Source organism: Balaenoptera borealis (genome assembly GCF_965194805.1).
Source record: "Balaenoptera borealis genome assembly, chromosome: 8".
NCBI classification, from domain to species: Eukaryota; Metazoa; Chordata; class Mammalia; order Artiodactyla; family Balaenopteridae; genus Balaenoptera; species Balaenoptera borealis.
In genome coordinates, this window is record NC_138865.1 from 84,863,875 (window position 1) to 84,891,322 (window position 27,448).

A 27,448-nucleotide genomic window follows, 5' to 3' on the forward strand; every position below is an offset into this window, starting at 1 on the left:
TCTGTGCCAGGAAGCAGGGACAAAGACTGGATATATGCTTTATTATATCACACCATCTGAGACACATTTGTCAAATTGAGTTCAGTTGGCTACCTCCAGCTTCCTGTTAGTCACTTTGTAAAAATTAAATGCCAGGGTCTTCAATTCTAGGATCAAAATTCTCCCACTGGAAGTAATGATCTTTAAGCTCTTCCTTGACTATTCATTTAAAACACAGCTTAAATAATCCCCAGTTAAAAGCCTGAATTTGTCTCTTTTAACTACAGATGATAGGAAATGAATTCCACCACCCCAGATGGGCATTTGGGGCTTTAGTATATTAACTATTAACATTTTTATATCACCTTTGAAGTTGCTATTGTGGGGATATCAGATACTTTTATGGCCCAGAGTCTAGGTGAATATACTTCCCTGCCAGCCAGAGTAAATATCAAGCGTGTTGAGTTTTATCAAGGTGTGCACTCAGTAGAATAAGACATTGCCTTGTGCATTGAAGCAGTTTTGTTTTTAACTACAAAAATGGAATAAGAGGATAGAGATGTATAGTTACTATGCTTCAGGGCTAATATTACTTTGATTAGAAGAAATAAAAGCTACAGGAAAGATTTACTTAGGCATGGAAGGAAAATATTAGCTACGTAGATTAGATAAGTAGGTAGATAGGTAGATAGGTAGGTAGATAGATGATTTACATTTATATATACACATATATGGGCACATATAAATGCATGTATTTGAATATACAGGGAGTCAGTGAGCTTTTTTCTGCAAAGGGGTAAATAGTAAATATTTTAGGCTTTAAAGGCCACATGGTCTCTGTCACAATAACTCAACTCTGCCATTATAGTAGGAAAGAATCTATAGACATTACATAAAGGAATGGCTGTGGCTGTGTTCTAATAAAATTTTTTTTATGAACACTGAAATTTGAGTGTTATGTAATTTTCATGTCACAAAATAATATTCTTTGTTTGATTTTTTTCAACTATTTAAAAATGTAAAAACATTTTTTGCTCTCAGACCATACAAAAAGAAGCAGTGGCCATAGGCTGCTGGCCCTTGTTTAGACAACAAAGGTTAATCTAGTGATGATATCTCTTTTCTCAGGTTGCATGATCCGAGTGAAACTTCATCAGCTTGGGACTCTAACAGGTGAGTTATCTGAATTCCACTGGACGTTAAAAGAAATCCTCATAAATAATATTATCCCTTGATCTCTCTAGCCCACTCTCACACGCTGCTCCCCTCTCTCCCTCCTCTGTCTCTATCTCATTCTTGAAAGACAACATGGGTTTAATGGCACATGTGCCCCAAATGCTTCCAACATTGATTGTTCATGCTATTAATATCAAGGTAGCATAGCTGGTGACAGCTTCTTTCATTGATTCATAATTCATGTCCCTGTTAAACGGTATCTGATCCAATGAGTTATACATATTTCACTCTGAATATGCTAATGTGGTCAGTTGATATCAAAAGAAAAACCACAACTTATTTCTTTCTTTGCTGAGGAATTAAGGGAGAAAATGCCTCTGTTGTGGGTGCGTAGGAAATCCCAAGGCCTGGAAAATACCTCTGACTCTGAAAGATCAAATCCCGTTCAAGTCGAAATCAAACTGCCTCTTAGAGATTCTGCCCAAGTCAATGGTGGTTGTCCTATGGCAACATGGTAGTATTTCTTATGTACTAGCTTCATGGAGTTTCAAGAGATAGCTTTCCTTTACAAATATATTTCAGGAAGTGGTTGTATTTTTTAAAGCAACTTTAAAAACTCTGTTTAAGTGAATAGGTTCACCAATCAGAAAGCCCAAAGGAAGGTGGAGAACAAAAGGGCAAAGTTTTTTTTCATTGTTATTAAAGCAGAGAAATAATATCTGAGGCCTGAGGCTCAATTTGTGAAGAGCATGGTCCACGGGACTCCTGTTCAAGGTAGGCAGCTGCTGAGACACTTCAAAAGATCATCTTTATTGCAGAACAATTGCCTGACCCAGTTTCCTGGTCAGCAACCTGCTTTTGTAGAAACTTCAGGAACTGATGAAAAAGCTCAGCCAAGTTAGCATGTGTACTTTCATCTGGGGCTATCGGGAGGAGAAATATGGAAAGGTTTCCAGGTCCCTTGGATTTAACACTTCCAGGTGTAGTGACACAGAAGCAAAGAATAAAACAAAAGATATGAGCATGTTTTAAAAGGCAATATCTGACCTCTTGGCAAATGTGCTTGATGTTAGGATTTGTAGAACACAGAGGTCTTTCTGTATTCATAGTCTTTTGCCTATCAAAATATTTTGATATCGTAATAAAATCCTACTGTAAAGTACATTTTGACCATTGACTAAGGATTCACTGCCTTGATATAAAAAGATATTCTTCCACCCAGTCTTGTGTCTCATTGCAAAGCAACAATCCTTAGTGCATAAGCATCTAAACAATATTTTATTTGGAATTCCGGCATGCATCATAAAACTAACATAAAGAGCAACAATGTATATTTTAATGATTTCGAAAGGGAAAACACATTTCCACAAATGGCTCTAAGTTAAGTTCCATTCATTGAATGCTGGAAAATATGACATCTTTAAGCAAAGTACTCTTCAGCTTTTTATTTTAAGCATCTGTATACTTATATTTATCAGTAAAAAGAATCTTTCAAAAGAGCTATTCAGTTTTAGAATCTCCTTATCCAGTTTTTTCGTTCTTTAGTGTAATTTTGGAAAATTTCATCTTAATTCATTTTTAGCCTTACTTGTTGTATTAGTTTCCTAGGGCTGCTATAAAAAAGTACCAAAACCAAAGTGACTGAAAACAACAGCAATCTGTAGTCTCACAGTCCTAGAGGCTAGAAATCTGAAATCAAACGGTCCACAGAGCCAAACTCTCTCTGGTGGTTCTAGGGGAGAATCCTCCCTTGTGTCCTCCAGCTTCTAGTATTTTCCAGTAATCCTTGGTGTTTCTTGATTTATAGATAGATCACTATAGTCACATGGCTGTCTTTCTCCCTGTGTTTCTTTACATGGTCTTCCCTCTGTGCACATCTGTCTCTGTGTCCAAATTTCCCCTTCTTTAAGGACACTGGTCATGTTGGATTCGGACCCATCTTAATGACCTCATTTTAACTTGATTACCTTGGTAAAGACCCTGCTTCCAAATAAGGTCACATAGTGAGATACAGAGGCTTAGGACTTCAACACATCTTTTGGGGGGGGACACAATCAACCCATGATATATTTATTGTTATGTATTTAATATAGTAATAACATTTTTGTTGTTTATATATAGAGTGTGGCTACAAAAATTCAACAGCAACAAAGAAAGTGACACTTAGTGATCCCTAAGTCATTTCCAGTTGCCTGAGGCCTTCACAGCTTGGGATGTCTGCCCACAAATGTAGCTTGGTCCAACCCATCCCAGGCAAACTGCAGGACAGAAGCAGGTCTGGATCTCTTTCTGGCAGGACTTTTCCTGAAGTTCCTAATGAAATATCTGGGCACTTATTCTGACCCTCTGTTAGAATTCACTTCTAGGCCCTCGAGGTCCCAACAGCCATAGTGATTCTACAAATGAGCTAGCACCAATGGAGCAGAGAAGTCCAGATTGCAATTACTCTACAACTCCTCTGATGACGCATCACTCCAGGCTGGCACTGTGGCATTGGGAGACAGTACGGCTCACAGACCTATTAAGCTTTCGGCATTCGAGTGTTTAGAAAATTTTGTTTCAAACAGATAAATGTTAGAGCCTAAAGCAGTGGCTCAATTTGAATCATCTGCTAAGATCTAAGATCTAAAAAAATCCTGGTTGCTGGTCCTCACTCCTGTGGGTGTAACCGAATCAGGTTTCTGTGAAGCCAGATCACCAGCATTTTAAAAGCTTCCCATGCATTTCTAGTGTACAGCCAAAGGTGAGAACAGATGATATAGCTCAGCGCTCCTCAGACATTAACGTATCTAGGAATCACTAAAATGCAGATTCCGATTCCACAGGTCTGGGGTGAGGCTCGAGATTCTGCTTTTCTAACAGGATCCCAAGGGACGGTAAAGCTCTTGATCCACTGACCACACTTTAGCAGCCAGGATCTAGAGAGCTAATTGTCAAAGGGGATGCACGATGGAGTAACCAGCAGAGCTATATAACAACTACCGCTGCCTGGGTTTTACCTCCAGTGCTTCTGATTGAATTGGTCAGGAGTGCTGACAGCATCGGGGCTTTTAAAAGCTTCGCATGTGACTCTGAAGTGCAGCCCAGGTTGAGAACCACTGCTGCTGAGAAAAGGCAGAAACAGTCTTGTTGTTTCCACACATCTAACAATGTGGGCAAGTGGGCTGCGCTGGGCATCATCTTCAGTGGTGGCTACTGAGTCTGACTTCGGGGTTTGTGCAGCATCAAAACAAAGGCTGCCCAAGGAACCAGGTACATGTGCATCACAGATTTTTAAGGACAGGTGATAGGGGATCAGCAGGCAGAAGTGAGAAAGCAGACATGGCCAGTTCTGGGGGATGGTGTTCAAAGAGGTTAATTAAATCTCTTTTCATGTCAGTCAGCCGAGGCATTTCTTAGTTCAGCCTGAGAGCTGAAACAAGCTTTTGTTACAGCCGTCAGAACTGTTGGAGCAGACCCTGATCCAGAGTGAGGAAGGCTAAATATCCCACTCCCCCCACCACCAGGATGGCATGGCCATATATCCAGTATTAGTTTCTGCAGGTTGTCCCAGAATCTGATGTGGGTTGGCATTTTAGCACTCTCGGTGTGTCTGGGTTTGAACAAGAAATGGCCACTCTAGTCAAGTGGTAACCTGTGTGTTATAGGTTAAATCATGTCCCCCAAAATTCATGTGTTGAAGCCTTTACCCCCAGTACCCCAAAATGTGACTGTATTGGAGAGAGGGCCTTTACAGAAGTTAAAATGAGGCTGTTAGGGTGGCCCTAATCCAGTCTGACTGGCATCTATTTAAGGGGACATTTGGATACACTACGAAATACAAGAAATGTAATGTACGGGCACAGAAGAAAGACATATGAAAACACATTTTAAACCTCTGCTTGAGTCACATCCACTAACATCCCATTGGTCAAAGCAGTCCACAAGGTCAAGCTCAAAGTCACGGGGGGGTATATATACTCTACCCACCGCAAAGCCATGGTAACGGCATGAATGTACCATTCTATTTAAAGGGAAGTGAAGAATTAGATTAATTTTTTGATCTACCACACTAGGTTCCATCAGTGTATTTTTAGCATTCGAGTGGCCATGGAATTGGTCTTAATAAATGAACTTTAGACTAGGGTCTTACCATCAATCATATCTAGAATACTTGTCTCTGACAGCTTTCTGTGAAGCAGTCACTTCTCATTGCTGAGCCTCAGCTTCTTTAAAAATTAGGAGTCCGTTAACTCGATTGGCAGTTACAACACAGCATCCACTTGTTTGTTTAATTAGCTGCACATATTTAAAAGGATTTTATGTTAAAATCCAGTTACTCCTAACAAATTGGAGAATCTGACTACAGTGAACATCAAAGCAACAATCACCAGAAGCAGAGTTGCATCTGCCCCTTTAGATGTCAGCCCTCTCCTGACGCCACGGTCCCCAGCAGGCAACTTCTCTCGTTAAGAATATGTGCTTGTCTCCTACTGGTATTTGAGTTTAGACCCCTCACTCTAGAATATCCAGCTACAACATTCTGAGATTCTAAATTTAGAAAGGATAACTCCCAATACGAACTCATTCCCAATACTGCTCTTCATATAATCTCTGTGTTTGTCAGTGTTTGGGGACAATTTCTAACCAGAACTTTTGCCCTGCACATACGAATCTATTCTTCACTCTCTTTTTTTTTTTTTTTAATTTTTATTTATTTATTTATTTATTTATGGCTGTGTTGGGTCTTCGTTTCTGTGCGAGGGCTTTCTCTAGTTGCGGTGCGCGGGCCTCTCACTATCGCGGCCTCTCTTGTTGCGGAGCACAGGCTCCAGACGCGCAGGCTCAGTAATTGTGGCTCACGGGCCTAGTTGCTCCGCGGCATGTGGGATCTTCCCAGACCAGGGCTCGAACCCGTGTCCCCTGCATTGGCAGGCAGATTCTCAACCACTGCGCCACCAGGGAAGCCCTATTCTTCACCCTCTTTATTCACAATCAGAAGGGAATGCCTTCTGGTCACAAATGCTCCAGGTTTCCATGTTCTCTTAAGGTTTGAAAGTGATGGAGTGCTTGAGCTAACTTCTTCTGGGGATGGTTAGGAGCTCATCCTGAAGAGAAGCACAGGGAGAGATCTTTTCAGGGCTCTTCCCTTCCCACACGGCTTCCTCAATCCATCAGCAGCGTTGTCAAAAGAATCATCTTCAACCAGCTTCCCTACTGTTGAAAGCAGCTTGTCTTCTGGATGAGCTGCAGCGATGAGTGGGCTTTCAGGCATACTCTGCTACCCCACGTTTCATCACAGTGTGTCTCTCACAGAGGAGACCCTCGGAGAAGAGACATCGGAACTCGGAAGTAAAATCACAGACAGGAGAGTGCACCCTGTAGCAAGAAGTGAGATTTAGGGGTGAATGATGTTGTTATTGCTGTGTGTTGGTTTGGGCTGGGCAGCTGACCCAGAAAAGAGAGAAGGAAGAGGGTCCCAGGAGCAATACCTAAGAGGAAGCACGAGAACAGAGAAAAGTGAGAGAGACCCAGGAAAGCCAGAAGCACCATGGAAAGCAGGTTGAAGAAAGAATCCCTCTTTCTTTCTTTCTTTGACCCATTTGAACCCTGACTAGGACCCTTATGTGAGGGTACCCTTCCGGGAGCTAGAAATAACATTTTCAAAATCGTTTTGTGGTGAAATATATTCATAGATTTGTATTTCATTTAATCTTTTGTAATGTCTGATCTTGTTAATTTGTTACTCTTAGGAAATCATGTTTTTACAGGACTCAGAGGTAGAAGCCCGCAGCAGGTACAGCCTCTGTCTCTTGGCAGTCTGTTCCTGGCATTTTCCTTTGGCCTCTTTCATTCCCTTGGCCAAAAGTGTATCATATTCTGCAGGCTCGTCCTTAGTTTGCTTAGTATGCAGTTTCTTCAGAGCGATACACTGATGTTTGTGTCGCAGGAAACGTGGAGTAACAGGACACTGAATCGTGAGCACTTTGGTCCTGGGTTTCTTACCTTCTTTGCTCAGGGGCTTCCTTACGATACACTAGTAGGCATCATCTTCAGAGAGACTGAAAATTTGCAATTCTGCTAGTTCTTTTGGGCCCCAGGTGACAAGCCGCAGTAGTATTAGTCCAGGAATATCCTTCTCCCTTTTTTTAAAACAATAATAACCAAGTTGAGAACACTCAGACTGGCGTCTGCAATGCAACCTTGAACAGATCTGTGCTCCTCTCTCCAGTTCTCCTTGGTCTATAACAGGAATGCCCCTTACCCAGTGGCAGGCAAGCACAGTTGTTTACTGGGCATCATTATCCCATTTTATACATGAAAAACAGAAGCAGAAAGAGAGATTCATTCCATAAATATTAGGTGCAAGATTTGAAACTATGTCTCTGCTGCCCCAGACCATGCTTCTTCCCCTACATGAAACAGCTGTCTTTAGATAAATATGCAGGGCTGGAACTAAGGCCTAAAACTCTGTTAAAACACTTCCCCAAATTCACACGGCTACTAAACAGCAAAGCTAGGATTGGAAACCAGTCTTTCTGACCCTAGGTCCTAAATTCTTAAGCACTTGGATGACTAGGATTTCTAAATCTTCTCATGTAGTTGGGTATCAATCTGGAGCTTAAATATATCCTGGGAAGGGGGTTACATAAATTTATAACTATTGAGGAAAGTAAAGGAAGAATTATTGGTCTTCCCAATTAAAATGGATCCTGTTGGCATACATGGCTCCCAGTATGCAGGTATAGATTAGGGAAAGAACCAGGAGTCTCTGTGATCATTTCAGCCTGTGTGTGGGCACGGAGGACCTGGTACGCTGATAGAGACAGGGATACTGAGGTTAGGAGAAACATCTGGGTCTGATACCTGGTGAATGGACACAGGCAAGTCATCCCAATGCAGTGGAGTAGAGGATTCAGGGTCCAGTAAGATCAGAAACCAAGAATTAGAGTGAAAATAAAGCAAAAGTGATGACAGTAACCAAAGTTGAAGAGAATTATCTCTGTACTGTTTTGTAAACATTGTGTCTCCTACTTTGTGGGTGAAGAAATTGGGGTTGAGAAAATTTAGACATCTCGCCCAGTGCCAGAGTCAGAATGTGGCTGAACCAAGATTCAAACCCCAAGATGCCTGGCTCCTCAAGTAGCAAGATGAGGGCAAGGAGCTTTCAGGAGCAGGAGGGTTCAGGTTCATCCGGGCTATTAGGAAATTTACCAACACTCAGTGAAAGCAGAGGGCCAGTTGCCCTCAGCATGGCCTTACAGAGGAAGTGCTCAAAAGCCAGCATCCCACAACAGGCACATTCTGAGAGAGGAGAGAACACTTGTTTTTAAATAAAGCCATTTAAACCTCATGCTGTGAAGACAGGAGAACAAAGCAGTAGATTCTTTACTATCTTGGGGGAAATGCTCAAATAAACTATTCAGGCAAAGGGAAGAAGCAAGAAAGGAAGGGAGAGAGGGGAAAAGGGAGGAAGAGAAGAAAGAAGGAAAGGGGGGAGCGGAAGAGAAAGAAGTGAGGGAGGTGAAAGGGAGAATGAAAGGGGAGAAATGAAGGCAGAAAGGAAGAGATGGAGGGAGAGAGAGAAAAGAAAGGATAGAGGAATAAAGGAATTAAAGGAAAAAAGAGACTTTTAAAAGACTTGGAATCTACCACAAATTAGAGCCCTCAGCAGTGAATCTATAGATAGCTGTCACTGAAGGTTATTTTTAGATAATGAAATTAAATAACACCTTTTTATCTTCTGTGCCCCTGTAGATCAAGAGTTCTGGAGATCATGGTCCACAATACATATGCAATCTTGATAATTCTCCAAGGACTTAGAACAATACTGTGCATACAGTGGGTGTTGAATAAATAAAAGGTTGACATTGATTGATAGTCTCTTCCCTAAAGGAAATTGATCTCCAATTCAAATCTCCAGCATAACACTGAGCAAGGTTAATCTTCATATCCCCACAGATGGAGACTAATGGGATAGGCCTAAGTAGGCAGAAGTGCATCAGGAAACCAAATTGGGAAATGATAGCTATTGTCACCCAGGGAATTGCCAAAAGCGAATGTCACTCATGGCCCCCAGCTCCAATGTCTGAACATTTTTTATTCCCCATAGATATCAACAGACTGGTGAAAGAACACTTATACAAATGAAACACGCATATAAATAAAGTTTTAACAAATTCTTGAAAACTGACTTTAGCAAGTTGGTCACGAACAACTCTTAGTTATTCGCTTTTGAAAAATGGTAGCTGCTAAAATGCTGAAGGTAGGTGAAGGACAGTTCCTCCTCTTCATTCTCAAACTGAATCTCACACGAAATGCTGCCATATACACAGACAAGTATTTAAAAAACATACCTCAGCAAAGTGGCCCAGGACTTTGTAAACAAACATCCATTAGCAAGCTGACACTAAGTAGTTCATGCAACCCGCCCAGTAAATTTAAAGAAGTCCTAACTTTTGTCCTTTCAGGTGCTCCTCAATATCTTAGCCAGTCCACATATCTTAAACACCATTCATTTCACCAATGAGAGCCCATTTCTAATATCCAGTTGCCAGTTTCTCCAGTAAGAATCTATGTCAAATATTCACTATGCTGGTTAGCAAAACTACCGGTGTGGATAAGCGATAAGGATAAAAAACATGCCTTTAATAGTTACCTCTGAAGTGTGGCCTTTGTTATTTAATGTTAGATAACCACCCATGAAGTGTGGATTCCTATTTATAACAACTGCCCCTTGGGTAGAAAAGTGAGCACATACATTTATATTATACTAGCGTTGTGTTGAGTACTTTAAAGTATATAACAAGCAATATAACATAAATGATAAACCATTTTTAATATTTTCCTTTTCTCTTTAAAAATAATGATTTTAAAAATTGGCAAATGAAGTACATTCCAATATAGACCCTAAATATATTCAATATTCTCTTCTTGAACGTGAGAGAATATAAAAGCAAAATTGCCTATTATTTATATACACACAAGAAAACCCAGCCGCTCCCAGATAATTTCATACCCTGCAATATGACCAATATCCTATGTTGAGCAGCAACTTTCATGCTTTCATGCTTGCTTCTTCAGCTGAGAGAGCGCACATCAGCTGGAGTCACTCTGCTTCCTAGTTTCTAGGTGTTTGGCTCAAACCCTGATTCCAAAGGCAACTCTGTTGTCCCACGTAAGACTGCAGTAAATACCAGGAGACGTTCAGTCTTAAGTCCCCTCAGGCTCTGGCAGGTACAAGAAGCTCCATGCCTGGACTCAGTGTAGTTCAGTTCCCAATATGTCCCAAACATTTTTCTCAGCATCTTGACCCTAATACGGAAATTAGCTCCTTTCAACTGATTTTCAGAATATGCACACCTGCACTCTCTCCCTCCCTCACTCATTCACCCCCTTATTCAATGTCTTTACTAAAGGTTTGGCAAAGTTGAGGGCTTTATACCTCAAAATACAAAAATTTAAAATTTAACAGAAAACTACTTATTTTGGCTATTCTTCCGCAGAGACTGAGGTCCCACATCTGGTTGCTTTCTCGTCCCTGCCACAGTGGCGTTATTGGTTTCATGACATAGTAGTTACATTATTTGGTAGAGCAGGGTTAGTTACTTTTCTTCAAAGCCTCTCTTCCCTCACCCCCCGTGCTTTCAAATTTTGCACCATTGGGTGATTTGATTTTTCCAGTAACACATTTCAGAATTGGGAGGAGCAAAAAATGGCATTATAGTCACCATAACGGCCATTTTAAAGCCGTATTATGTGTAAGAAAGAAATATCAGGAGCACTCAGATCATAGGACAATTATCTGGAAATTTTTTTTATTACTTTTTTGGCTGCATTGGGTCTTTGTTGCTGTGGGCGGGCTTTCTCTAGTTGCGGCGAGAGGGGGCTACTCTTCGTTGCGGTGTGCAGGCTTCTCATGGCGGTGGCTTCTCGTTGCAGAGCATGAGCTCTAGGTGCGTGGGCTTCAGTAGTTGTGGTTCGCGGGCTGTAGAGCGCAGGCTCGGTAGCTGTGGCGCACGGGCTTAGTTGCTCTGTGGCATGTGGGATCTTCCCGGACCAGGGCTTGAACCTGTGTCCCCTGCATTGGCAGGTGGATTCTTAACCACTGCGCCACCAGGGGAAACCTTTTTTTTCTTTTTCTTTTGGCTAGAAATTTCTAATACAACTTTTCTAACTTTCATTCTGTGAATCATTAACACAAGAACTGTTAGCCAGCAAGGGTCATTTTTCCATTCTTCTCTTCTAATGGAACCATACATTATTATGTTTCCCACATCTAGTTTTATGATTTATAACCTTTCTTTAGTTTTCTACAGAAGAAAATATTGTTTTATTTCCTACATGAACGAGATCTTACTCTCCCAGAGACAACTTTTCTCATTCTATTTGACTCTCTGAAGATGAAACTCTCTGAAGATGAAAAACTGACCCTTTGAGATTATAAACATAATCCACGGATATGTTTATATTCCCCCTGAGGTCTGAATTGTAAGGAGATAGAGAAAGAGGCTGACGTATTTATTCCGGATAAACTTCTCATGTTTGTTCCCTTTATTGTTATAAAAAGATAAATCTGGGCTCTATTTGCCTATTCAAATGCAAATTAGGGAAATGTGGGCCCTAGTGCCTTCTGATGCCTGAGTATGTGGAGATCAGAGAGCTTGAACTTAGGTAGCATGGGCAGGTATGTTTGCTTCCAGAGCAGTCCTGTCCAGGTGCCTGCGAGAAGTTTGGGGCATGTGGGCTGCCAAGAACTGCACTTTTGTCCATGTAGAAATATATGTTTGGTGAAGGATAAGCAGCAGTGAAATAGCAAATCCTTACGAGCAGTACTTCTCAAACTTCAATGTGGAAAGGAATTACCTGAGCTCTTACTAAGATACAGTTTCTGACTCAGCATGTCTAGGGTGGGGCTGAGATTCTTTCTAACCAGCTCTCCGGCAATGTCAATGCTACTGGTCCAAGTAGCAAGATGTTAGAGGGACTTCCCTGGTGGCGCAGTGGTTAGGAATCCGCCTGCCAGTGCAGGGGACACGGGTTCGAGCCCTGGTCCGGGATGATCCCACAGGCCGCGGAGCAACTAAGCCCATGCACCACAACTACCAAGCCTGTGCTCTAGAGCCCATGAGCCACAACTACTGAGACCATGTGCCACAACTACTGAAGCCCACGTGCCTAGAGCCCGTGCTCTGCAGCAAGAGAAGCCACTGCCATGAGAAGCCCGCATACCGCAACGAAGAGTAGCCCCAGCTTGGCACAACTAGAGAAAGCCCGTGCGCAGCAACAAAGACCCAATGCAGCCAAAATTAAATAAATTAAAAAAAAAAAAAGATGTTAGAGACAGTGAAGTACTCATATGAACTCCAGAGGACATTCTAAATACAAGATTTGAATTTTATTTCAGTGGTACTAAGGACCTCATAAGTATATATTCTTTTAAATGTCTGAATAAAGTCATACTATTTTAAATTTCCTTTTTGTGGAAGTATTGGGCTGGCCAAAAAGTTCGTTCAGGTTTTTCCGTAAGATGTTACAGAAAAACCTGAACGAACTTTTTGGCCAACCCAATAACTAGCATACATAATAAGTGAGTAGGTTATGCTTCATGGGTTTTTCACAAAGCCATTTAACCACCGTCCAGACCAAGAAAGAGAATATTACCAGCATCCCAGAAGCCTCCCCACACCCGTGTCTAAATCACTATTTTCCCCCTCCTCCTTCTCAAACCAACCTTACTCTTACAAGCAGAGATTAGTTTTATCTGCTGTAAACTTTACATAAACAAAATCGTGCAGTAAGTACTCTTTTGTTTCTAACTTTATTCACCATTATTTTTGTGATATTCATCTACATTATTATAGGTAGTTAGTTGTTTCTCATTCCTCTCTACCAGAGTCAACAAACTTTTTCTTTAAAGAGCCAGGTAGTAAATATTTTCAGCTTTGGCTGCCATATGGGCTCTGGTAAAACTACTCAACTCTGCTGCTGTAGCATGAAAGCAGCCCCAGATGATACACAGATGAATAGACCTGGCTCTATTCCAATTAAGCTTTATTTTCAAAAGCAAGCATAGGTCGGATTTGGCCTGTGGGTCATAGTTTACTGACCCCTACTCTATTGCAGTCCATTGTAAGTATTTATTACAATTTATCTCTCCATTTTCTTCTTAACGAGTATACTAGTTTCTATTGCTGCTATAATAAATTATCACAAATTTAGCAGCTTAAAACAATACAAATTTATTATCTCCCAGTTCTGTAGGCCAGAAGTCCAGGTGGGCTCAACTAGTTCCTTTCTTCCAGGTCCTATAAGGCTGAAATAAAAGTGTTGGCTGGCCTGGGATCTTATCCAGAGGCTCTGGGAAAGAAATTGCTTCCTATTCATTCTGGTGGTTGATAGAAGATTGTCCCTTTTAATTGCAGGACTGAGGTCCCTGTTTCCTTGCTGGCTGTCAACTGGAAGTTTCCTTTAGTTCTTCCAGGTCACTCTTTAGTCCTTGCACATGGCCCCCTCAATCTCAGAGCCAGCAACAACACATCAAATCCTTCTCACACTTGGAATATCTCTTCTAGAAGCTGCATTGTTTTACGTTCCACATTTAAATGTACAGTTTTCCTCAACTGATTTAGGATATGGTATAAGGGAGTGCTGAAGAATAATTCTTTCTTCCATGTGGCTATCCAATGACCCAGCACTATTTAGTGATAGTACTGCCCTTTCTCCACTGCTCTGTGGTGTCAAATTGTCATCAGTCAGTGGCCATGTATATGTGAGTTTATGTTTGGACTACTTGTTCCATCGATCTGGTTCTCTATCCTTACACTGCTAATGACTATAGCTTTATTACAAGTGATATGATAGTGTAAGTCTTGGCATTTTGTTCTTCAAGATCATGAGTCTGACTGAGTTTGATCTGAGACTGATTTTGATTGGCATGTGCTACCTGGTAGGGAGTTTGTAAGGGTGGCCTCCATCTGCCTCTAACCACTGAAACTACCAATGCTTACTGTAAAGAACTAGGATTCACTGTATGAATTACTTGGCTATGGTCAGTTTGCTATGCATTGCTAGGTAATTTTGTACTTTATCCTAAAGGCAAAAGGAGGCAGTAAAACAACTTAAGCAAGCAATTAGAGTTTTTATTGCTCTTTAATAAAGAAGTTAGATGAGACCATGAGTTTCATGGTTAAATCTTGTTTTAAACAAATATAATAACAATCATAAAGAAGATGGGTGGTGAATCTGGAGTTTATTGAAGTGGTCAGAGCTAGAGATGACAGGGCCCTGAGACAGGCCTGTGACAATCGTTGTATAGAGAAAGTGGTAGATGTGAGAAAGATTTAATGGATGCTACTTGGAGATCAATTACATCTAGGGTGTTGACTTCATTGATAAGGGACATAATACCTAGCAAGGCTACTGACAAAAAATTCTGGAAAAATTATGTATAAGGATAATGGGTTGAGTATTGCGCATGTTGAGGTTAAGTTGCCTGCAACCTATCTAAATGGGAACATTTATCAGAGAGAAATAGGGGCTGGTGCTTGGCAGAGAAATCAAAGCTGGAAATAGATTTGGGGGAGTTTTCTGTATTTAGATGGTAATTGGAGCCATGATTGAATCAGACCATCCAGAGAATGTGTACAAAACAAGAATAAAAGAGTATTATGGATAGAATCTCGGTGATTGCACCATCTATAAGGCATACTAAAAAAGGGAAGGGGGGCAATGATTTGTTGTAAAAGTAGGAAGGGAATCAGGAACAAATAATAATCTTAGATCTACCTCATGTTACAACTAACTCTTCAATCACAGAATTATTTCCATCTCAAAATAATAGAGACACAGATGTAGAGAACAAACCTATGGACACCAAGGGGAGAAAGCAGGGGGTAGGGGTGGTGGTGGTGGGATGAACTGGGAGATTGGGATTGACATATATACACTAATATGTATAAAATAGATAACTAATAAGAACCTGCTGTATAAAAAATAAATGAAATTCAAAATATATATATATATTGCACAGAAAAATATTGATCTTATCTTTGTCCTTTTCTGTAAGAATCCATCAAAATAGTGTTTTCTATAGTTGAAGCATTAACTATAATGTTAATCAAATTATATTACTATATCAGAGATTAAACTGAGGAAGTCATTCAGAAATAATAATTTTCATGATGCAGCGAGGTAGCCTCATTTTAATTAAAAACAAGTAATGACAGAGAAGTGGAAGGGAAAAAGTCTCAGCTGGAATCAAGTGCTTAGGATTACAAAGAATAAAGGAAACTTTCCTTGGAGCATGGAGATGGTTAAGGTGAGGTGATTAAAATGAGAGGAATTTGGTGTATCCCTATCTTCAATCCAGGGTTCTATTTGCATGCACTGGTTAGACACTGGATATGTCCAGCTTCTGATGATGAGGCTGGGAGTTCCTAGTCATCTCTCTGAAGTTCCTAGCAGGGCCCATACAATGAGATACCTGAGATGTGGATAATAGTGAAAAGCAAGGCATGCTGGGACAGGAAAGCCACTCTCCCAAGCCAGCTGTCCTCAACCTGTGAAGAGTCTGTTGCCCTCGGGGCTCTTGAACACAACAACCAAAGGCCATTGGTTCATAGGTTCCATGTTCATTTCATCCAGTAAAGGAGTTGCTTCATCCACAGGGCAGCAAAACAATATAAAATTAGAGGAGGGAATCAAATCAATAGTCAGTCCAGCAGGAGACACTGTGTGTTCTCATTTGAGCTGTTAGCAGGTGCACTGGGTGAATACAGATAAGTTGATAAATGGCTGATTCGATAGACTGGTAGCAAACACATGCTTTGCCAGAGATGACTTTTTAAGTCACCATACATCAAACAGACAGTGTCAGCCTTTGAGGATAAACCTGTGAAGCCTTGTTGTGCTCTTTGAACTACCTCTGAGACCGGAGACTGAAAAGGGGCTTGAGTATTCCTCTGAATCCACTGGGAGGATTGAAAGCTTCAAAGAGGAGAGCCATCATATCCAAGGGGAAATATACTGATTGAAGGAACCAGTGTGAAATAGTCTTTAATAATTACCAGAAAGCTGGAATCGACTAGTGTTTTGCTGAGCTATATTTTATCTTTATTGGATTAACTGTGACACAGTAGGTTATGTCAAAGGGAATCTGCATGAATATTAAAAGTAAATGTGGTGTGAATAATAGATAACTTACATTAGATGCACCAGCATGCAGTAATTTTTATTCACCTACATAATTAGATTAAAACAAATCTGCTGAATTAAATACATTCTTACTATAATCTGGCTTGAAAACATCCAAAACTTATGGCCATAAGGATGTTTGCTGGTATTTTACATATAAATATATAATTCACCCTAAGAAGTGTTCTCCAAAAGGTTCCTGGTAGTTACAAGAGTAGGTGATTGTAAACATCAATATTCTTACTGGTCTAGTAAGAAAGAAATGCCCTTAAGGTCCAATTAAGACTCCTACAATGTTGATACCAGAATAAAACAACCAACATGCAAGTTTTATGTTCACCTCTGGGAAATGGGCTGTATTTCTCTTTTGGGCTGGGAAAACTGGCATTAAGATTTTTCTGGTAGATCTCAATCCTCCTGGTCTTCACACTGGTATCTTCTCATCTCCCACCCTCATCTGCCCAGATGCTGTTTGCCATCGCTGAAGAAATTCAGCTAGAATCTGTTGTAACAGGAGGTGGGTTACAGCACTATCTAATTTCACCCAACTCTTGGTGCTGGGGACTCCCTCATCCGCCTCTCTCTGCTCCTTGAGGCTTCTGAATATCCTGGGCTATTGAAAAAGAGAGTGTCCACGTAGGGACGTTTGAATGTGGCTCAGCAAAGTCTATGGGAGGCGTGGGCATCACTTCTGTGGGATGATGCACAGGCAATATGCCGGCAGATACAGGCAGAAGGCCCTCCGCAGAGGGCCGTGTGGCTCATCAGGCAGGTGACAAGTGGGGTGTACTCTCATGTTGACGAATGGGCTGCCGGCCCTAGCTGGTTCCTTACAGCTCTGTGGCACTGGCAAGAGATGATGTTGGGCTCTTTCTGCTGATCCTGCTTTCCTCCGTATGATGCTCAGGTGCCACTTCCCTCCCTCATCCAGCTCCTCTTCCCCTTTCTCAGTCCAGCGCACCTTGGCTAAGGTGGCCACATTCCCTGATTTGCCTGGGTCGTGTCCTGGCTTGCTCATTTGGTGCAAGCATAATGGATAATAATGCCCCTTTTCATTCTCAACAGTGACCCATTTGGACATTAAGTTATGTGGTCACCCTAGTCTCGTCCAGTCTTGCTGGGGAGGTCATTGTCTGAGGCCCCCGGTCTTCTCTTGCAATCTGTTGTTACAGCACAAACTTGATTCCTTGCCTCCTCTAGGGCATTGTGCTTGGGTTCTTAAAAGCCTCTTTTTATCTCCACAAAATCAGCTCCTGCAAACAAAAAGTTTGGCTGTGCAAGTAGGTTTCTGGGGCTGGCTTCAAGTCCAAGATGGAAGTCCAAGATGGAACATTAACTGCTTTGTTTCCTCTTTATATTCCTGCCACTCTAATTCTCCTTGAGGCAATGTAGATGGCTGATGACTGAAAGTGTCATATACAGAAAAGTCCAGAAAAGAAACCCCAAGGGTTTATATGAAAAGTTATTTTCTCACCATTCTCCCACTTCCAAGTCCCCAGTTGCAACTTGCAATCTCAAGATATTCTTGTCACACCTTCTGTGCCTGGTGTAAGTTTTGTGGAAAAAATAATAAGCGCTATTAATTATTGAGTGTGTACTAGCATCCAGCACACAGGTTACCTCATGCACTTGCAACAATCCCCTAAGGAGGCTATTATGCTCATTATCCCATTTAACAGAGAAGTTAACTCACCTGAACAAGGCTATACAGCTCGTAAGTGGTTGAGCCAGAGGTTAAGCCTGGGCAATTTGACTCCAGAACTCTGGCACTTAAAACAAAAAGCACTCCTAACGACACAAAGCTTGCAGATCTATAACTTGGCAGATTAATTAAAATACAGTATAAACTTCTGTTCCTAAGAAAGAGGAGGGTATGGTAAATGCTGTCAGAAACCCGTTTTCAATTGTGTAGTTTCCCCCAAATGACCCCCAAATCCTCCCAATAGCAGCTTCCAAACGGACCTTTGCCTATCTTCTTCTGACAGGATGGGCCAAAAGTCTTCCCCCAAGAATTGCTCTCTTCTCATAATTATTCACATCTGTGTGCCTTTCAGCTCAGAGACAAGTTCCCTGCACGGAAAGGGTCAATGGAGGCGCTGTTTGGTTAAAAGCAACAGCAAGTCCCTCCCTCCAAAGGCAGGGTGTCAGTGTATAACGTGGCACCTGAGCTCCACCTACTGTGCTTCTTGAGGTTGCTCTAAACACCAGAGCCCAGCTGGCCCAGAACCGAGACCCGCTCAGCTCCCAGGTGCCTGCAGTCAGCTCTGAGGACCCTACTCCCTAAACAGCCATCAGAGAGGCTGCCAAGATCACACAGGCTGCATTCTCCCGCAGCTTCTCACAGGAAGTGAGAGACGAAGGGAATCATGACAGAGGTAGAATCTGCAAATGTACCTAGATGCATGTATTTAAAAGGATGACTAATAACAGATGAATATGGTCTAGAAATCTAATTCACCATGTATATGTGTCAGAGCAGAAATCATTTAAGCTAGTCTCTCATGAGAGTTGATATAGTACATAAATAGAATAACTAGCCGTTATAAATGTAGAGTGCTTTGGGATTGTCAAAGCAATCACCCTGAAATTACCCCAGCGATACCTAATCTCCATTATATAGTCAATATGCGCGTGGACCTATATTGATAAGATGGAATTAATCTCTCAAATGCAAGGCTGTTTTCACCCTGTTTGAGTTAGGTGTTTTTCAGTGATGGATGAGGTCAAACCACGACCGGCCGAATTTGTCAGAATTAACACAGGTGTTCCTACATGTGGTGTTTGGGTTGTGATTCTCATTTGTGGCTTTTATTGTTCCCTTCTCAACATTCCACCACAGTGGCAGATGTTTCCTGAGTGTGCACCCCTTGTATTGCTTTACATCCCTTTGCAGAATGATACTGGGTCAGGGCCTCTCATGAGGCAACAGCTAGTGAATCTGTTATAAATTTTTTTCCCTTGATCAATGTAATGTATGCACGTAGTAGGAAATCAAATAGAAGAGACTGGCTTATAAAATACAGCAAGAGTCTATCACCTCACAGCTTCCCACTGCACTCTCCAAGGGCAGTAACGTTTATTTCTGTTTCTAGGTTTTTTGAGCATTAGACATGGGTCTGACTAATTTGTTTTTAGGGCTAATTTTTGATGTACAAACTTTACATCAATTTAACTTCCTGATATGATTGAAAAGGGTACTCTTTAATATGATCTTCCACACCCTCTTTCCCTTCTCTCAATTTTTAATGGTTATCTCACTATTTTTTAGTGCTGCTAATAGTTACTTTTGAAACTGCAAATGAAATTTGTAGCCCCTGATTTCATGTTCTGTACATTTTTGAAAACGTGGACTGAATCCCCAAAATTGTAAAATAAGAATTTTTAGTGCATGTGTCCTTCCCACTCCCTCACCCCATCCTTCCACCTCCCAATCTTTTTTAAACATTTAACTGCAGCTCTTATTTTGACTACAGGTTGATTTCACAAGTTTACAGCCACTTGTAAATATACAAATATTGCTCACCGTGAAGTCAAAGCGCATGCTAGAGTTAAATTCATTGTCTGCACTTCCTATAACATCACACCTCCCTCCATCATTTGAATCACCATGATCCTAGTATCAAAGTCACTGGTGAAATATCTCCTTTCTTTCCCTCTAACAGTAAATCAAAACCATGCCATATTTTGGGTTGTTTTATATTTGGGCCATGGGTGGACTTTTTTCCTGTCATTTCTTATTGCCTTTCTTTTTTTTATAGTTGAAAGAAATATATCCCTTCATTACATGCCAAATGTTTTGCAGGCTCTCATTCTTTTACTTGATATACATCCCTATCTTTTGAAGATAGTTTACTTGGCTCCCACTAACCCCATGTTCTAATTTGGACTTGCTGCTTTGTATACCAACTACTTTAGCTACTGTCTTAGTATTTCCTTTTATTGGATTCATGATTTCAACAAGTTCCTTCCTTTGGGTGCTAGAGTATATCCTCAAGTAATTTTCTTAGATATGGTGAATACGAAGTAAACGTCCTGAGTTCTTGCATGTTTGGAATGCTTTGGTTTTGCTCAGAATGTGACTCATTGTGGGTTGGGGTTTTTTTGCTCATTTGTGTTTTGGGGTTTTTCTATTCATGCTGCTTATTGGTTACTGGACTCCATAGCTTTGGGACTTTTTGTCCTCTTATTTCTTTAATACTTTCCTCTATATTCTCTCTGCCTTCTCTCTGGATATCCTATTAGAGGCTTGAACTCCTGGACTGATCCTCCACATCTTTTATTATTCCCATAGTATTTTCTTTCTCTTTGTCTTTTTACTCTACATTCTGGAATCTTCCAATTTTTCTGTTAAATGTGTTATTATAGCAATCATGTTTCAATTTACAAGAGTATTGTGTCTTCTCTTATTGTTCATTTCTTAGCAACCTGTTCATGTTTTATAGCTGACATCCCATTTTGACTCTCTGAGAATCCCAATCACATTTTTTTCAAGTTTTTTTTTTTAATTGAAATGTTTATTGAGATAACTGGGATTCATATGCAGTTATAAAATACACAGAAATCCCAAGCATACTTTACCCAGTTTCCACTCCCCCCCCAAATTTGCAAAACTGCAGTATAATATCACAGTCAGGATATTGACAATACACTCATCTTATTCAGATTTCCCCGGTTTTGACTGGACTCATATATGTGTGTATGTGTATTTAGTTCTATCATTTGTGAAGGTTTGTGTATTCTTTACCACAGTCGAGGTACTAAGCAGTTCTATTACCACAAGGATCCTTCATGTTGCCTTTTTATAACCTCCCACCTCCCTCGCAGCTCCCTTCATCTCTACTTGACAACCATTCATCTGTTCTCTATTTCAATAATTTTGTCACTTTAAAATGCTATATAAATTAAATAGTATATTATGTAACTTTTTGGGATTTGCATTTTTCACTCAGCATGAATTACCTGGAAATTCATCCAAGTTGTTATGTGTATTGATATTTTGTTCTTCTTTATTTTTGAGTAGTATTCCATGATGTGCATGTAACACAGTTTAACCACTTACCAGCTAAAGGACATCTGCGATGTTTCCAGTTTTTGGCTATTCTGAGTCAAACTGCTATGAATGTTCATGTACAGGTTTTGTGTGAACATGTATAAATACCCAAGAGTGCAATTTCTGGGTCATATGGCAGATGCATATTTAGTTTCATAAGGAACTACTGCCACTATTGCAAAGTAGCTGTGCCATTGAACATTACCACCAATAATGTACAAGTGATCTGGTTTTCTCCGTATCTTCACCAGCATTCTAGGTTATCACTACTTTCTTATTTTAGCCTCTCTGATAGGTGTGTAGTGATATCTCATTGTACTTTTAATTTGCATTTCCTTCATGGCTAATGATGAATATCTTTTCATGTACTTATTTACTATCTGTATATTTATGTCAGTGAAGTGTCTCTACATATCTTTTGCCCATTTTCTCACTGGGTTCTTTGGGTTTTTTGGGGTGAGAGTTCTTTATATATTCTAGATATTAGTTCTTTATTGGATATGTGGTTTCCAAAAATTTCCCCCAGTCTGTAGTTTGCCTTTCCAGCCTCTTTACATGGGCTATTGCAGAGCAAAGGTGTTAAGTTTTAATGAAGTCGAATTTATGGTTTTCCTTTTCCCTCCCTTTTTTCATGCTTTTGCTGTCAAGTGTAAGAAATTTCTGCCTATCCCTAGATCCCAAAGATTATTACCTATGTTTTCGTTTTCTAAAAGTTTTATAGACTTACATTTTACATGTAAGTCTATGATTAATTTTGAGTTAATTTTTGTAAAAGATATGAGGTTTTAGTCGAGGTTTAATTTGTTGTCTATGAATGTCCAGTTGCTCCAGTACCATTTGTTGAAAAGGCCATCCTTCCTTTAGTGAATTGCTTTTGGTTCTTTGCCAAAATCAATCGGGCATATTTGTGTGGGTCTATTTCCGGGTGCTCTTTTCTGTTCCATTGATCTATGTGTCTATCCCTTTGTCAATACCATGCTCTCTTGGTTATGTAGCTATATATAGCAAGACTTAATATGTGATAGAGTGACTCCGCCCACTTTTTCCTTCTTTGTCAAGGTTGTTCTAGCTATCCTGGGGCTTGTGCCTTTCCATATAAATTTTAGAACAAGCTTGTCTATGTATATAGAAACCCTAGCTGGGATTTTTATATAAATTGCATTAAACTGAGATTAATTTGAGGAGAATTGACATCTTTACTATGTCAAGTCTTCCAATTCATGAACACTGCATGTCTCTCCATTTATTTAGGTCTTCCCTGATTTCTTTTACCAGGATTTTGTAATTTTCAGCATACAGATCCTATATGTGTTTTGTTACATGTATACCTAAATATTTTAATTTCTTTGCAGTGATTGTAAATTGTATTGTCCTTTTCATTTAGGTTTCTATATGTTCATTGTAGTATATAGAAATAGGATTGATCTTGGTACATGTTGATCTTGTATACTGTGACCTTGCTGAACTTATTTATTAGTTCTAGGTGTTCTTTTATAGAGTCTATGAAATTTTACATATAGACTATCATGTCATCTGCAAAAAGAGACAATTTTATCTCTTCCTTTCCAAACTAAATGCCATTTACTTTATTTTCTTGCTTCATTTCAGTAGCTAGAACTTCCAGTACTATGTTGAATAAGAGTGGTAAGAAAGAACATCCTTGCCTTATTCTTTATCTTAGAAGGCAAGCATTCTATCTCTCGTCATGATATTAATTGTAGGTTTTTTGGTAGATGCTCTTTATCAAGCTGAGGTAATTTCCCTCTATTCCTAATTTGCTGAAATTTTTATATCATTAACATGTTTTGAATTTTGTTAAATTTTTTTTTTCTGCCTTAACTGAGATGATCATATGCATTTTCTTATTTAGCTTGTTGATATGGTAGATTACATTGATTAATTTTTGAATGTTGAATCAGACTTGCATACCTGGAATATATCCAACTTGGTCATGGTGCATAATTCTTTTTATATATAGTTAGATTCAACTTGCTAATAAGTTGTTGAGGATATTTGCATCTCAGTTCAGAAGAGATATCGGTCTATATTGGTCTTCAGTCATATTTTTTTTAAGTTCTATTCTGTTACCTGTAAATTTTCTGTTTTATAACTACTTATTTATTTTTGTCTTTCCTCTTCCATGCTTCAGGATTTCTTAAATGTCTAGTGATTCTTAATTTTCCATTCATTAAAGTATGGGTATCAGGAAGCCAATAAGAAGTTCCATGTAGGTAGGTGGGGCTCCTCTACTTCACTTTACAATGTACAGGCAGAGAGCGAGTCATCAGTACACAAAATATTATTAAAAACTTTCTCAAGGACAGAAGACTATTGAAAAACTCAAAAACAAAGCAGAGCAGAGATGCTCGCCCTAGACTACACACAAGGAGATCTGCTTGCTGATTAGAAGGAAGATGATAACAGCAGCAAAAACCCTGAGAGGTATAAGCTACAACAAGTGAAATGGAAAGGACAGGTGAGAAGTGGTAATGAACACACAGGATTATTTCAAGTTCTATATTTGGAATTGTCCAATTATTCTACCTCTTTCCTTGTTGTCTTCTGGGGTTTTTGGTTTTATTGACAGATAAGGTCTTTTCTAAGTAAGTTGAAAATATGATTGGCAGAAGTTAGGGCCACTATCTTAGTACCAGGGCTCAAGAAAAAAAATCTTGCTTCATTCCAGGTTTTGTAGAGATCGAGATATTAAATGATTGTCTCCTAGATCAGCGATCCCTAACCTTTTAGGCACCAGGGACCAGTTTTGTGAAAGACAATTTTTCCACGGATGGAGTGATGGTTCAGGCGGTAATGTGAGCGATGGGGAGCAGCAGATGAAGCTTCGTTCGCTCCTCGCCCGCCGGCCACTTACCTCCTCCTGTGCGGCTCAGTTCTCAGCAGGCTACAGACCAGTACGGGGCCATGGCCCGGGGGGTTGGGGACCCCTGTCCTAGATTATACACTCATGTTTTCAGGTTGTTATTCTGAGTCAAAATCTAGTAGAATATGTTATAAAATTTATTTTAGCAAATATGAATCAATCCCAATGCTTGAAGAGAATGGTAGAACTTTTATGCAGTTTTTCTCTTTATAGAAAGAGTAAGAAACATCCCTCTGATTTTGAAAACACTAACCAATTGGTAAACTCTTCCACTTCCTCATCTATAAAGAACATAATACTTAAAACTTTAGCTTTAATCTCGGACATGAAGTCCCCCCCCCTTCCATTCTCACCTTTGTGAATCTAGTTCCATAAGGCTGGGTACTGCCTGGGATAGACAGCTAGGGCAATCCAAGCTTCAGCCAAAGGCAGAATGGGAACTCAGGTGAGGAATGTAATGAAACTTGAAAAAAGCCAGCAGCAAGGTTATCAAGCACCAAAAACTTCATCCCTCAGGTAGGTTCACAGGGCAGGCAGGAGACAAAGATGCAATGCCTTTTTTTTAGATGAAAAGTTTCTCTATGGCCAAGCAAAACCCTGTAATAGCTTTGGGTATGTTTCAAAGAGCAGTGCTCTCGGAGATTAGAAGGGGGTCCTCAGATGTCATCACTATCATTGCTGACAGATAATCTGATTGAGTACTTCCAATGGCAGGGAAGTCAGTACAGTAGGAGATTGCTCATACTACCAGAAAATACGTCTTCTGTAAATAGTTCAACACATATAACTCCCTAAAATAAAAGTGGCTGTATGCCTTGGTTTGCCCAGAGCAATTCTAGGTTATACCTACCATCCCGATACGACTATTAAGTGTGTACCCTTTCATACTCAAAAGTCTCCTGGTCATCTACCTACAATTGCTATATTTTAGTTCTAGTTTTGTCCCTGAAACTACAAGAGGTTCTCCATATATAAGGATAATCAGTACTCAAAAAAGAAGACCACTTAGAGGAAATCCACTTAAAGTGGAAACCAAAATCTCATGGTGAAAAGTGAAAAAAGTGTTTTGACTGGGCCAGCACTTTGAAAATGAAACTTAAAAGTATAGAAAAAAGTGTATTTATCTTATACCTCTAATAAAATTTAGCTGAGAATTGTATCTATAAACTAGAATTAGTTTTTCTCAAGAGGTAAAGAAAAATGTTTAGAGATATGAAATATTGATAGAATGTTTGTAACGTCATATCTTACTTTTACAATATTACTATAATTTTTATAAACATACATACTCATTTTCAAGGGTTTCTCTTAATCCTTTATCATACTGATTATTCTTGTTTGAAGTACCAATAGAGCCATCTTTGCAAACTTACCTTCTTTACTCTTCATTTGTACAGCCATGTTTTTCAATGACTTTGAATGGAATCTAGTAGTTCTCCAAAATCACTTTCATCAACTCTATGAAATCCTGCATGGTCTGCAAGATAATTTGCAGTTTCCCCATGCAGTAAATTTACATTGATTTCCATTGTATTGTTAACAATTTATCAACATCAGACAGTGTGGGAAAATAAAAATATTTTGATGTGATAGATAGGTATGGTTATACATCCATATGGAGCAGTAAAGGTGTTTTATATCTGTGCTTTTAAAATGGTGGGAACTTGATTAATTAAGATTCAGCTGTGTGTTCTGTCTCTAACAAAAACAATAATATTAAATACCATTTTGAACATTAACTATATATTAGGCTCTGTGTTAGGCAGTGTGGATACAGAACTGAATATATATTCCTTGATGTCAGCAAACAACTTAAAAAGCAACAAAATGAATTAAAAGACAAAGATCTAGATAAGCAAAATGCAGTGGGACCTACAGGTTAATCAGAAGTGTCCTAGGAGGTGGGATATTTGTCAAATGAGTAGAGTTGGTCATGCAAAAATGTGGGTGGGGAAGGAAGCACCAGGCAGAGAGAGCAAATGACCTGTGTGAAGTTTTTCAAAGATGAAAATAGCAGGGCACTTTCTGAAAACTGTATTGAAATTTTTTCAAAAATGGACGGAGCATTGCATGCAAAGGAACAGTGCCAAGGAACGGCGCTAGTGAGGGTGTCAAGACCAGACACTGATTGGCCCAGTAAGTGCAACAGAATAAAACCAAGCTGTTGTGGCTGAAATTCAGCTAGAAGAATTGCATTGAAAATAATTAAGAAGGAGCAGCCCACCCTAATCACCCTAATTACCAACCCTAAACTGAGACACTTGCTTAAAATCCTCTAACACAGTGTTTTTTCTTTGTATATATTATGCTGCTTTCATACTAGTAATATGTTGGCTTAACAAAAAAGAGCTTTTGTGGGTATAAATTCATGCAAAACAAGACAGATAGTCAGATACAGATAGATAAAAAAGGTAGACAGAAAGATAAAGTCATTTTTTTTGCACACAGAAGATTTCCAAATACTCCATTTTGTATTTCTTTATTTTCTAACACCTGCAGAGTGCATTCATAGTCTTTATTTCCAAATCTTTTTTAAAATAAATATTTATTGAGAACCTACTAATTTCTATGAACTATGCTAGGTTGGGAGAATACTAAGATGAATACGATAAGCTCCCCTTTCTACTGAAAGCCTTTTTAAAAATTTTTATTGAAATATAGTTGATATACAATGTTGTGTTAGTTTCAGATGTACAGCAAAGTGATTCAGTTATACATATATATATATGTATATATATTCTTGTTTGACATTCTCTTCCATTATAGGTTATTAAAAGTTATTGATTATAGTTTCCTGTGCTATATAGTAGGTCCTTATTGGTAATCTATTTTATATATATAGTAGTGTGTATATTTTAATCCCAGACTCCTAATTTATCTCTCCTCCCCTGCTTTGATAACCGTAAGTTTCTTTTCTATGTCTGTGGGTCTATTTCTGTTTTGTAAATAAGTTCATTTGTTTCATTTTTTTACATTCCACATATAAGCGATATCATATGATATTTGTCTTTCTCTGTCTCACTTCACTCAGTATGATAATCTCTAGGTCCATCCATGTTGCTGCAAATGGCATTATTTCATTCTTTTTTATGGCTGAGTAATATTCTATTGTATATACGTACCATGTCTTCTTTATCCATTCATCTGTCGATGGACATTTAGGTTGTTTACATGTCTCGGCTATTGTA

The 27,448-nt window shown here is 39.5% G+C and overlaps 2 long non-coding RNA genes across 3 annotated transcripts in view; one reads left to right on the forward strand and one right to left on the reverse strand.

Annotated features, from left to right (window-relative positions):
* LOC309633130 overlaps nucleotides 1-26,480 on the forward strand; it is a 249,039-nt gene extending 222,559 nt beyond the window's left edge. For both annotated transcript variants that reach the window (XR_014247327.1, XR_014247328.1), the window contains one exon: nucleotides 1,108-26,480. This is a non-coding gene — a long non-coding RNA (uncharacterized lncRNA). The remainder of the gene's footprint in view (nucleotides 1-1,107) is intronic.
* Nucleotides 1-27,448, reverse strand: part of LOC309633133 — a 452,881-nt gene that overhangs the window by 304,244 nt on the left and 121,189 nt on the right. The gene's annotated exons all lie outside the window — the stretch shown is intronic.